Source organism: Lucilia cuprina, chromosome 4, assembly GCF_022045245.1.
Source record: "Lucilia cuprina isolate Lc7/37 chromosome 4, ASM2204524v1, whole genome shotgun sequence".
Taxonomy (NCBI): Eukaryota; Metazoa; Arthropoda; class Insecta; order Diptera; family Calliphoridae; genus Lucilia; species Lucilia cuprina.
This window is the reverse complement of record NC_060952.1, coordinates 11099-24019: the sequence shown is the minus strand read 5'-3', so window position 1 is coordinate 24019 and position 12921 is coordinate 11099. Positions and strand designations below refer to the sequence as shown.

Genomic DNA, 12921 nt, shown 5'->3' with positions numbered 1-12921 from the left:
AAATATTCACTGTGTGTTCCTATCTATTTGAAAAGACAAAGATGTTATTTTTTTCTTTTTTAAGTATATTTTCTTTTTTACACAATAGCATTTTAAGTCATTATTTCAACACTATGATGATATTCCCATATAAGCTTAAACTGAAATATGTACATGCTATTATAGCTAGAATTATGAATCTGCGGAATTAGATATTAATATCTGCACTGTAAAAAGGTGGGCTAATATTAGTGAGCCTATCATCTCACATACAAAGTAAATGTTAAAATTTGTTATCATTATATAGTTTAAAACAAACCGAACAAAAGAAGTTTTAATATTTCTTTAAATTTCATGCACGCAATTTAAAAATAAAGTGAATTACAATGTTACATAATAGAAGACTATTATATTTTTTTGATTTGAAAAAAAAAATATACAGAAACGAGGCACTGCAAAGCACGAGAAACAAAAGTATCAATGTAAATAAATAAAATAAGCCCTTTATGTATAAATGTTGAAAACTATAAATATTGAGCCCTAAAATGGTGTACAATTAAAAATATTACCAATTATTCAAACATTATTGGGAGAAATAGCAATAACCAATTGACAAGGCATCGAAATGTTGTTCTAGGGCAAAAAATGGGATGCTTAACAGTAAAGTGTGAAAAATTTTATATCGATAAAACCATTACAGCTTAAATACTAAATTTTGCATAAGTAACTTTATCGTCTATATTAATATAGTACTGTTCTGTTAAAATTTAAACTCTAATCATCTGTTGATTTAAAATGTATAATATAAGAAATAAAATATCAATATTATCGTTTAAAAATGTCCTGAAATAATTCAAAAGCTTTTTATTCTTTTTTGATTTTATTTCCAATTCCCAAAATTTTTTTATTATCATCAATTCTATACAAGTTTTTTCTGTATACGGCATATTTATTCCAAGCTTTCTAATTAAATTGTGTATTTTAAATAACAAATTATCATTTTTAATTAAGGAAAGATGTGAAAAAATTGTAGGTAAAATTATTACGGTATTTTTTGTATATGCAACGTTATTTCAAACAAAGTGTTTCCAAATTTAAACTTAAAATTTTTTTGTATTGTTTCTATTTCATTTCCTTCCAAATGAGCTTAGCAATGTACACTGGATATATCTAGTATTTTAATACAGTCACATTCATTTATAACGTACTCCGCGGGACTAGTCAAATTTGTTCGTTATAAACGAAGTTCGTAATAAGACAGGTGAAGTTTTTTAAGAGTGCGATTCATAAATTTATTTACAAAAAAACACCATTTATTTTATTTGTTCATAATTTTCTTAACAAATGTAAGTTCTTTTCAACAAAGCTATATATACTCTTAATATTTCAACACATAATTTTGAAGTTCGTTATAAAAAAGAAAAATTGAATGAAAATGTACTTGAGAGACTCAAAAAGGATTTCGTTTTATGCGAGCATTCGTAAATCTTGTGGTCAAAGTTCAAATTGTTTATAATTGTTCCATGATATCACATACAGTCCAGGAAATAAGTCAAACAAATTAGCAACCTGTGGAATTTTAGATAGCTAAAAAGTTAGCTTAGAGCTTCTGAATCAAACGTGATCGAGTTCAATGGAAGACTTATTACCAAATACAACCTATAATTTTGTTTTTTGTTTATCGATATTAACGTTTTATACTTTGTTAAAAATATTATTTTCTCTAGAAGATAAGATTTATTTCAACTAATTAAAATATATAATTTTGATTATGCCTGTTTAACAATAAAATCAGTTTCAATTCTAGGATTTAAAATAATAAATCAATAATTCTTCTACTTTAATTGAAAAAATTTAAAAATCAAACTTTTTTCATTTGTAAGACTGTAAGTATTTAATTTTTTACATAAAATTAAAAAAGAAGTCAAAAATTGAAAAAAGTCTATAAAAGAAGAAAAGACGAAAAATTGGCAATTTCCAAAAGTCGGTAACTAAAAAGAGTCAACTTTTCATATTTTCTACATTTAGCAACACTAATACATAATGAAAACGATTTACAACACAAATTATGGCAGTTTGTCAAAATAGCTTGTGGTAAAAAAATAAAACATTTTTTCTCAGTTGATTCTCAGCAAATCCGTTTTTATTTGATATGAAGTAAACATTGTATTGTTTTTCAGTAATATCTTTCCAGTAAGGAATAAACTCAGCGAAAATAACTGGTCTCAGCCTTTTTAAATTGGCTTAATATTTCAAATTGGCAACATTATAACAAAAAACATCTGAAGCAATAAAAACAAAACAGTTCTTGTGAAAAAATAGTGGTTTGTGCATTTTGCGTATTCTGCATACACGTTTTACATACATCCAAAAATAAACGGCATTTAAAATCAGACGCTATAAAAATTCGTTTATTTAGTTCAAAGTTATCAAAGAAAAATATAGATCGTGTCAAAATTCTTATTCATCACACAGGAAATCAACATATAAAAGATCTAATTCAAGTCGAGAATAAAACATTTTCTTATAGTTCACAGTATGAGCTTCCTGAAACGGTAAAGAAAATTAAAAGGGATAAAAGTCCCGAATTGTAAATCCAAATCAACCTCCGAAAAATATAAAACAAATTTTGTGCGACATGATCAAGCCAAGTATTATAAGGTAAGAATTTTTATTAATAATATTAATAATTATTTCTTGACCAGACACATTTACCTGGCGGACATCAAATCAATAATAAAGTTATTTTAATTGTGTATTTTATAGTGAAACTATTTTGAATAATGCTACATTACTTATATATCTCCATATTTTTATAATGAAACTATTACGAAAAATGCAAGTGGAATTGTTATTGCGAAGTTATCCAACATTAAATTAACGTTTCGCTCCTATTGCACTTATATCTCATGTACCTATAAATGAACTTAAAAAGTTTCGTAGGCAAACATTATGAGCATATTTATGAGTTAATTTGGTTCAGAATATACTGATTACTTTAATTTTTGTGTCTTTTATATTAATTTTAAAGTTGATCCCATGCATCTTGAAGGAAACATATAATAGATTGGATCAATCGTTAGAGCTTTTAGACTTAGAAAATTATGAATTTTCCGATTCAAATTGAATGAAATGCCAATTGTGTTAAAATTAATTAATTAAGCCAGAAAAAAATAGTTTGTTGCAATTTTAAGAACTATATTTTAAACATCAGTGGCGAACGGTGTGTTCAAGGAATACTAACTCCGCAGCTACGCTTACAAGTTTTTCTTGCAAGATTTTTACACAAACTTATTGTAATAATTCGTTTGAAATTGATTCTGTGTCGTAAGCTACAGGCAATTTTACTTTTCAATATGTTACTTTCATTATATTCATTAATTTTATTTACAATATTGTTAATTTTGAATACGTTTTTTAATAGAACAATACGAAAAATTAAGTCTAGAGAACATTAACTGCCTGTTTCACAATATGGAAAGATGGAAAGAAAAATTGAAAAGCAACCAGCGGAAAAAATGGTAGCGATTAATTTATTTATTTATGTTGTAAAGTTCACGTAAATCAGGCTTTTATAATTGCACATGTGACTCCTTAAATGTCGAATTTCTTAATAATATCTTCCCTAATAACCCATGCCTATGTATGCTTTGTAGATTGTCTGCATAGGTAATTATATTAAAAGTCTTAGTAAGAATTTATAAATCCTTTTTATTTATTTATTTATTTATTTATTTATTTATTTATTTATTTATTTATTTATTTATTTATTTATTTATTTATTCAATATAGCAATACAAAGCCATAAAGGCCAAAATATAAATATGTATTACTTAGTAATAAGAACCCTGAGTTTATAAAAGGACTTAAAACTAATAATTAAAAGTTACAATCCAAATCAAATAATTTTTATGAAAATTTGTTTTATAAAACTTTTATAAATTCTTATAAATATTATTTTATAATAATCATATATAGACTTTCTACAAAGCCTTCGACTGAAGATCTTCTAGTTCTACGTTATATGTCTTTCCATAAGCCTTCAACGAAAGATCTTTAAAAAGTCTAAGTGAATTGGTAAAAAATGAAACTTGAAAGGCAAAACTTGATCGTGTAACGTCCAAGTAAATTAGATCTTGTAAATTGTAGTTTCCCAATAAACCAAACGATATTATAACTATTTTACTTATGTGATACAAAAAATCGGAGACTATAAAAACGGATTTATACTTTTTTAATTAATATCTTATAAAGACTACACAAACGGATTTATACTCTAAAACGAATGGAAATTAGACGTCATAAAATTTGGAGATAAATACTTAACACATATTACATTCATTTCATGCATAAGTTAACGTTATTAAAAAACCTTTAATTTTTATTTCAAAAGTTTTTAAATCTTTTTTTATAAGCCTGAAAGTACATATTAAATTTTTAACATGAAACGGCTCAAAAAGTTGATTTTTTCCAAAAACTCTATGAGAGGACTTTTAATAAATCCAAAAGTCGACTTTTTCTTTCAACATTTTATGTTTTACAACTTTTATATTTTCTTCATTTATCAACACTAATATTTAATAAAAACGTTTCACCACACTAATTAAAACGGTATTATCAAAGTCTATACAAATCACTGAAACGCAATTAACTTTAAAAAAATTTTGTGTTCTAAATATAAAAGTGGTTTTTTAAATTTAATTATTTAGTTGCAGTTGTTAAGAAAAATATAACTCAGTGAATTAAAAGCAGTAGCTTCATGAATGACGTATGTAAATAAAAAATAAAAGTACAGCGTTGGATGATTTTTTCTAATAAGGCCGTGGTAGCTGGTGGCTTTTAACAGTCTGCCACAAATAAATTAAGTTTTGTATTTTTTTAATAAAATTGTTTTATTTGGTAACGTGTTTTACAAGTTTTTCTTTAGTATAAATTCAATACTTTAATACAATACAATAATAGAGGTTCTAGCCAAAATTTTTGTTTTATTCTATGTTCATGACTTGTCCATGTGCAAGTTAATATAATAGTCTATTGTTTATTGTATTGTATAGTATTTGTCGTTTCTGGACTAACTTGTCTATATTGTAACACCTAATTTTTGACCTATTGTTTTTCCTTAAAAAAAAAATAATTGCATTCCAATATAACAATACTTTTTAAATTCATTATCAATATATGTACTTTATTAAATTAAATAAATAAGGCATTAGAAATTAAAATAATTAAATAGTACAAACATACCTATGGATAGATTATGAACTAGAATACTTACTTGTCTGTTGTCTATTTTATTGGCTAGTTCATGTACAAGTACATACATGTTGACTATATTACAAGTACTAGTTTGTACATTAGTCTATTGTTTAGTATATTATCGTGAAGTCTGTTTACTAACTTGTCTATGTAGTTGTACATATAATGTTTCACCCATTAAATTCCCTTTAAAAAGAAGGAAATCGCATTCCAATAACACAATAATCTTTTAAATCTATTAACAATATCTATAGTTTAAATAACAAAATAAATTAACAAATATCTCCATATGATTGTATATACAAATTTGTACATATAGTCACTGTTTTGAATTTTAGTACTTTGTGAACCTTTTTGATTTTTTTATTATTGCAATTATATTGATATAAATCAAAACACCACCATTATATAAATTTATTTGCACTAGGTTATCTGACAACGTAAATAATTGATCCTGACTCACCTCTTGGTGTACTGTTCAGTTTTAGTGGCGATTAAATCTTGTCCGTCCTTCCATTGATATTTTAATAGGAACTTTTTAGTTAAAGCCTTTGAGACTCTTATATGAAAAAACGAAGTAGGCTATATTTAGCATTCTGATTTTTATGAAATTTCGTGGGATAAAATAAAGTCCACAAAATTAAATTTCAAATTGAATGTGAAATTACAACTTCCAAATGAATTTTGAAATTTTGCATAAACAGATGCTGTGCTAATAATTCGGAATTCTAATATAAATGATTTTATAAGAATTTAATAATTTATGCTAAAATAGCAATCAAAAGATATTTATTATTATAAATCTAGTCCATATTCTTAAGTAACATTGCTATAGAAAATTAAAACAAAATAATCCGAAAACAACTGATAATCCGCGAAAATAATCTTTATCAAAATATTGTATTCCCTACAAAAATTGCAGTAACAAGTCGTATACGTACAATAATCACGATACATGCAATAATTTAATGCTCATGACCTTGACTTCCACTATATCTTTTGGACCGCGACTTTAGTTCTTTTTTTTAGATTTTCTGGATAAAGTTGAAAACGAGATTTTATTTTATCTTGTTAAATACTTAATTTTAGCAAGTTTACGAATGGGATGATTACCTTTAGACAGGTAAATATCGCTAAAGTTATGGATTCAAAGCTAAAATCCAGTACGTGGTATTATAATTGGTCAAATATACCATTTTTTGTGTGTAAGTTCTCATAAGGGAAATATAGCAGCTTATCAGTGGAATTTACACATAAGAATATAAACATCCCTAAAATTTTTAAAATAATCAGTTAAGCGGTATAGGTGAAACTGACTGAAAATTAAAACTTCGACGCCACTGAATAACTACAAAGCTTTAGAACAATGTTTCATATGAGAATTGGAATTGCTAAAAAATCGGACTTTGTTAAAACTTTATTAATTTTTTGGGGCTGATCATTTTCCTCAATAATTTTTGTAAAGAAAAAATTTGAGAATTTTTAAACCGCATAAATTTAAATTCACAATTCATTAAATGATGTTAAGGCTTAATGGTATCATTAAGAGGTTTTAAATAATTACGAAAGTAAACTAAATTGTAAAATTATATATACTATATTTACTGAAATGAAAATCTTGTATATTACGAAACAATTTGTTACTTTCTACAAATCCACCAGTAAAACATTTTGTGATTCTTTCGTGCTGAGTGATACTTAATATCATATTTTATTCCGATACCGAGCAGAATTAATAATACATATAAATCCATTGTTGCCCGATATATCTAAAATGTTGTAATAATTCCATAATGAGATCGTGTCACCATGAATTAGGTAACTCGAAACCTTTACCATGCGATCAATGAAATATAATTAATTTAAATTGTTGGTTGATCTTATCATTCATTCATAGCAATTAGCAATGGTTTTATTTTGTTTGTTTAAAAAAATATATTTAGTAGGAGAAAAATTGTTAGCACTCAAAACGGTTTTGACCCATCAATAACAGATAAGGATCAAATTAAATAAAAATACTAATGAACTCTTTTCCTTGCAGGTTCCTTGGAATTCAGTTGTTCTTGAAAGGGTAATACTGTAAGGAATACACCACTATGATGCCAAATAATGAATTTATACTAAAGTCGTTTGTTTTGTTTCAGATTATAACAACTTCGGCGACAGCAACAAATATAGTAGCTGATATATCTGGGTGAGTGAAAAATAAAAAAAATAATTATAATAAGAACAGTAGATCGTGATTGGACTGATAGTTTTAAAAAATATCTTAATTAAATATATTAATAATATATCATAATAATAATATCATAATTAATGCAGAATTCGGTGATAACAACAAAGTTTTGTTTACATAAATATAATACAAGGCCCTAAACTACTTGTTTTTACCCCTGAATTAAAACGAACTGTGTTTAGCGTAGTTATGAATTATATTATGGTAGAACAGACGATTCAGTACCATCATTCATTTGTATCATAGACCGTGAGAATATGCTTTTTAATGAACAAATACATGTTTGATTTCAATTATGTATTGTACAATCATTTATCTTTGGTTTCAACTAACTGTAAGATCGGACTCAGAATATGTTACTACCCTTGGTGACTAATAACCCCTAGCTTTTGATGGCACGGTTCCGTAAAGTGTAATGGGGTTGCACCTTCTAATAGGGTAGTGACGGTTACACGTGTAACCAGCTTAGAAACGAAAGATTATAGTTAAACCAAACAAATGATTATTCATTCTAAAAGCTATGTATTTACTGGTATATGAAATTAATGAAAGATATGTATATATTTCAATATTGCTCAGAATACATCAATAACTATGCATAACAGAAACTCACTGCAAATGAAAAGATTAAGATCAATATAAAGACCCTACAAGACCAATCAAAGTAATATTATCAGCACATCAGATGTTTATGGACAAAATTTATTAAAACACATGTGTTTAGCTTTACCACAATCTCTCAAGATTTCATGAAAATAAAGCAAAATTTATTTCAAAATTTTAATGATACGTAAATCCCTTTGCATTTATTTATCATTTACACCGTAGAAGTAATGATGTCAGGAGCACAACACGTAAAGTGGAGGCAAAAAATATTTACCTGCCGTTTACGGTTTAAAACGAGTATAATCTTCCAACAAAGTTGCAATTAAAGCGGAGCTTAATAAGATTCTAACGATGCAAAATATTGTATTTGCATACGTTATCAAAAATGTGTAACAATATTTTGGTACCATTAACGGTTTACTCATTATAGTCTTCCAACAAAGTTGCAAATAAAACAATACTAATTTTTTTGAACTGAGTATTAGAAAATATATTACTTCGTACAGATTTTCTATTTTCAAAAATATGTCTGAAAAATGTATACAAATGAATTTTTGCTCTAAACGTTAAAACTGAAATCAATGTTTCCACGTCTATTTAATTAATCAAAATTTAGTTTAGTATTAGATGAGAAACATATTAACACCTACATATTTTATATACAAGGTTTTATTTTTCAAATCCGGCGTTATTTTTGAAAGTTATTTAAAAAATAGTGAGCTTTTTATACTCTTTCTTTCCCTTGTACGTATGTATGCATATGTATAAAAAAACAAACAAAACCAAAACCAGTCAGAGAAATAATTTTTTCCTCTCTGCCTTTCGATTCTCTATTGTAATTTTTTATTGAAGTTGTAGCATGTAGCTGAAAGTTTCTAGAAAAAATCGTGCAGTCAGCGAATGAACAAATTTATGTTAATTAATTATATCATCTTAAAAAAAGTTAAATCAATCAACTAAATTCTGTAAAAGCAGTATTTAATGTTTGTCCTTCTGCAAATACAAGTTGAATGTATGAATGACTTTATTGAATTCTCCGGATGCTAATATTTGACTAACTTTGCTGTTATATGAAGTTATTTACTTTTGTAAATATAAATTTGGATCTAAAGTTAAATGAATTCAAATACAAAATGTGTACTATTTTACGTCCGTATAATATGCGTTTTTATTCCTTTTCTTAAGTCTTATAACTCATTTTAAACTGTTATTAATTTATCTTCATACAAGAATTCATTGTTTTACAAAACTTTAATAAAACAAATGTGCGGCGGTGTAGAAACACAAAATTCTTGATTTATAAGAACTTCAGAACTAAGTTCAATTATTCTCTTAAGCAACAAGTTGAAAAAATTTATTCCTAAGGTCATAATTAGTCTTTTAATAAGAAATATCAAACTAGAAAGTTATATTTGAATGCTTTTTATACATTCGATATTATAAGGTTTTATAGTACGTATGGTATACGAACGCGTATAAAATAAAATCGAATTTCTCCCTGGATTGACGTGCAGCCTTGACACATCTGTTCAATTCATCAATGTCAATACAAACTCTGCAAATTTTTTTAAGTTACTAGTGGTGCCCGGTCCGCATTTCAGACTCATGTGTAAAGATCTATATAATGTTTAAATGTTACAATAATAATTTCGGCGGTTTACGTGTAATTAATAAAAATGTAATACTGCAACGCAATTTGAAATTTTGTCCCATTCGATGAAGATATTCTTAAGTTTATCGATTACAAACAAATATTACGTTATTGTTTACATAGATTGAAGCTAGATGTAATTCGAAATTAAAGTAATATGCAGTAACAATTTTCCAAAAATATAAATTTAAAAATTGTAATCGAAAGTATTTGAAGAACAAATGAAAATGGTTGAGTAGTTCAAAGCGATATTTATATTTACTTTACGAACATTATCTATCGCCCCTGCTGTAATAGCATTATATCCTCTCCCAAAAAATAATATTATGTAGAGAAGAAAAAAATTAACAAAATTTAATTCATTGATGTTACAAATCCATTCATCGTGTATTTAAGACAAGGTTCAACAATATGTATAAAATATTTGTGTATGAATTAAAATTTCAACCTTAGAAATCCGATTATCTCTCTATTAAGTTTATATTTTAATGACCATTATATTTACTTATACACATATTCATATAAATTTGATTATAGTCTGCAAATCATTTGCTTCTCAATATTTTATTTCGCTAATAAATAAACAATTGTAAAATATTTTTTTATCCTTGTGATTTCTTAACATTTTTTATTATCTAAGACTCGTGCCTAAAGATGTTTCAAGTAGCTATCGAAGAACAGAAATGTTATCGAATAACAATTTTTAAATGTACTTTGACTTTTTGAACCTTGTGCAGAATTTGTAATAATTATTATGCATTGTAATTAATAATTGATGAACTTATTGCAGGAACTCTGTATATCACAATATATGTTGAAAAAAACGATTTTAAAGTTTTGAAAACTTCTAAAATTATATGAAATATGTACAACTATGGTATTTGTTCCTATATAAAGTACATATATTAAAATGTTATGGAAATATTTTTGGCTGGTATGTATTATATGTATGATAATGCTTCTCGAACACAAATGCAGTTTCGAAATTGATTGGCTTATCATGTTAATGCAACACCTTTCAATTATTAGTTAATGGTTTAAAATACATAGGCATATATATTTTTATACAGAGTTATTAGAAATATCTTTAGATTTTTAAATTTTTATTAATTCAAAGTTATAAATATGTGATCACATATAAAGTTATTAGAAAATTCTTAAGATTTTTTAACTATGGCAAATTTTATAATGGAAAAATCGACGACATTCGAAGAATCTTATAACTTTTATATTATTGAAAAATTATATTAGACTGGATAACGAATACAAAAAGTGTAAAGCTTGCTTCTAGTAATCTTCTTATTAATGATCTTAAATCACTACTTTTCTGTTCTTCAGTTTGTATCAAGTCCAAATATATATTTACCCGAGCGTTTTTTTAATTACTCAAGTAAAATTTATATATTAATTTTAACTTTCTAACAATTCCCAGTATAAATAGCAAGTATCCATTAAACAATATAAGACTTATTGAAAATACATATTTAAATGAACTCTGACTTTTTTTAACATTGTGCAGAATTTGTAATATAGTTACAAATCATTGAGTATTAATTCAAAGTTAAAAGGAATTGACGATTAGAAAGTTTGTAACATTCGAAGAATCTCAAATCTTTTGCATTTTTGAACTATTGAATAATAAATCGGATAATAGACGGGATTTATTTTCTTTAGTTATTTCCTTTTTTTCTCCATTTTGTATTGATACCAAAAAGCCATGCCGCATTCTTATTAATTTTTTATAATTCCTTTGTCAATGTATACAAATTTTGTATTTGCCCTATCGTTTTTTAATTACTTTACGAAATTGTATAATTTCATCTTCATAATCTATCTGTCGTAGTAACCATCACAAAATTTTATACACAAACGCCTGGAGAAAAAATTATTAGAAGTATATATACACTTTGAATATGGAACGTATTATTTTTTTACAAGCGTCCACATAAGAAAAAATTTATTGCAAGTACATATTATTGTTATGTTTCTATATGTGTTTGTATTATATGTATGTGGATAAAAGAGAAATGCTTATTTAGAATTGAAACTATATACAGAAGATTTCAAATTTTCTCAAATGTTTGTCTTTTGTTTTAGATCTCAATCAATTTTATTCCCTAAAGTCATTGTTATAAAAATAATTGATATTAGATTTCATATACAAAATTCTATAGATTAAAATTTTAAAGAAAACTTAAATTGGAAACATGATTGTTTTACGCATTTTAATGTGTTGTTGGTATCTTTATGCTTGATGAAACAATAGTTTTAAACCTTATTTTTAGTTTGATTATTTCGAAGTTATCATCAGCTTTACTATTTTGAGGTATCTGTCGTTAATTCCAAATGGCTATGTACAGAAATAGTTTTGAAATACATAATAGAGTTTCCAGCCTGCCTAGTATTTTTTATCAAAAGTCGGTGTTAAAGATGGATCGAATTGAGTACAACTTTTAAAAGAATTGCTCTTGTTTACTGAAACATTAAATTCTACTACACATAGTAAAAAATATATAAAAATAAAGCGTTGTAATATATTCAAAGTACATATATCATTGTATAATGTTTGTACTGCAAACTTTGTAGCAGCGAGTTTCGATACTTTAACATAAACGCGACATAAGAATAAAAAAGAAAAACTTTCTACAGTAAAAATCTTACAACAAATCTTTCTTATAAATATTCATAAAAATTATTAAATTAGAAAATTTTACTATCAACTTAAACTAGATACAAATTTTAATGCATTATTTTCCCTACAGGTTCCTTAGAATTCATCTGTGCTTGGGAGGGAAGGAAGTACCAATTCGAATTAACCACTCTGATTCCAAATCAAAATAAATTTAGAGTAATTGGCATATATAAAAATACAAAATAAATTTTAATTTTATAAAATTAGAACATATACTAAAGTCCTTTATTTTTTCAGATATCAACAACTATGCAACAGCAACAAATACGTTCCAACGACCATCGGTTCTTCGCACCGGAACGACTTGGAGTTCAACGAAAACGACTAAGGATTGTCAACTCAACCACAGACTTTATACTTATCGCTGCTTCAACAACATCAACATTAAAGTGACTGAAATATCTGGGTGAGTGCAAATTTGTTTTAAAATAATAATTTAAAATAAGAACAGTAGATCGTGACTGGACAGATAGTTTATATAATTAAGCTAGGACTCGATAA

The 12921-nt window shown here is 26.0% G+C and overlaps 1 long non-coding RNA gene across 2 annotated transcripts; it reads left to right on the top strand.

Annotated features, from left to right (window-relative positions):
• Positions 1-2203: 2203 nt before the first annotated feature.
• LOC124419763 lies at positions 2204-12832 on the top strand. 2 transcript variants are annotated; one of them, XR_006940799.1, is made up of 5 exons: positions 2204-2640; positions 7277-7314; positions 7380-7429; positions 12491-12576; positions 12658-12832. It is a non-coding gene; the product is annotated as an uncharacterized LOC124419763 (long non-coding RNA). The 2 variants fall into 2 exon arrangements; XR_006940800.1 differs by lacking the exon at positions 2204-2640 and adding an exon at positions 4616-4747.
• Positions 12833-12921: the final 89 nt, after the last annotated feature.